The sequence below is a fragment of the Pleurodeles waltl genome, chromosome 4_2 (genome assembly GCF_031143425.1).
Source record: "Pleurodeles waltl isolate 20211129_DDA chromosome 4_2, aPleWal1.hap1.20221129, whole genome shotgun sequence".
In the NCBI taxonomy this organism is placed as follows: Eukaryota; Metazoa; Chordata; class Amphibia; order Caudata; family Salamandridae; genus Pleurodeles; species Pleurodeles waltl.
Window position 1 is genome coordinate 638,299,070 of NC_090443.1, and position 1,040 is coordinate 638,300,109.

At 47.3% G+C, this 1,040-nt stretch overlaps 1 non-coding gene across 1 annotated transcript; it reads left to right on the forward strand.

Moving 5' to 3' along the window:
• Positions 1–444: 444 nt before the first annotated feature.
• Positions 445–554, forward strand: LOC138294301 (U6 spliceosomal RNA). Its single transcript, XR_011203339.1, has one exon. It is a non-coding gene; the product is annotated as a U6 spliceosomal RNA (small nuclear RNA).
• Positions 555–1,040: the final 486 nt, after the last annotated feature.

Sequence of the window (1,040 nt, forward strand, 5' to 3'; positions counted from 1 at the left end):
CCGCTGGGGTGTCAAAAAAACGGTGTATCTCATTGACCTCAATTCACAACCATGCAGGGTACCTCATGGCGTATTTGAGGCCCAGTGTGCATAGTGTGTTCTTGACATCTGAGTGTTTACATTGTGCCTCTTGGACTGTAGAAGTAAGGGAATAAGGAAATGGTGCAGCATTTGGTAGTGCAAAGGGCCATGTTCATGGGCAAGCCTGAGCACAGTGTCTCTATCCTTGTCATTAGGGAGGTGTGAGATGATATGGTGTGGGGGCTCCAGCTGGTGGCTTTTGGTCCAATGACCTGTATACATGTTCCACTACGAAGGTAGATGTAAACCTAACATAGTCAAAGAGGTCGGGGCATGTCTTGGCGCCCCATATTTGTGGATTCAGCAATACCTATGATGCAAATTTATTTTTGTGTGAGCGTGCCTCGAGATCTTCAGTTTTGACTGCCTCACTTTGGGGGCATCTATACTAAAATTGGAACAATACAGAGAAGATTAGCATGCCACCCCCGAGCAAATATGATACGCAAATTCATGAAGTGTTCCATATTTGGGGGAAACAACGTACAGTAGATTAAACTGCCCAACTGGAACTGCAGCAGGATGGCAGGCCGACATCATTACTGCACCTGGAGGCGTGTTGAAAACCAGCCTGGGTCCCCAGTACCATGGCATGTGCGCTGGAAGTATCTGGGCACGTATCTGGATAAAGACCAGGCCAAGAGCGGGACCGCCACCCTTTTTGGCTCAGGGGATTGACATCTATTGTAGACAGGAGGAAGAGTGATGCTGAGTAAAAGTCTCACTACAAGATACAGGTCAGAGAGAGGCAAGTGATGTTGCCACAAGCTCAAAGGAAAAGGGGCATCGATTTCTATTCCATCTTGTTTAACTACTGCAATGACAGCACTTAACAAGGAGATTGGATCCATGGAAGAGAGATTGTGTGTTGCTAGAAAGTCAATTCCCCCCTCTTCCTCTAAGGAACCATCATATTGCCACAGCAGTGGAATCAGATGGCATTGCCCTAGGGGGTCTTG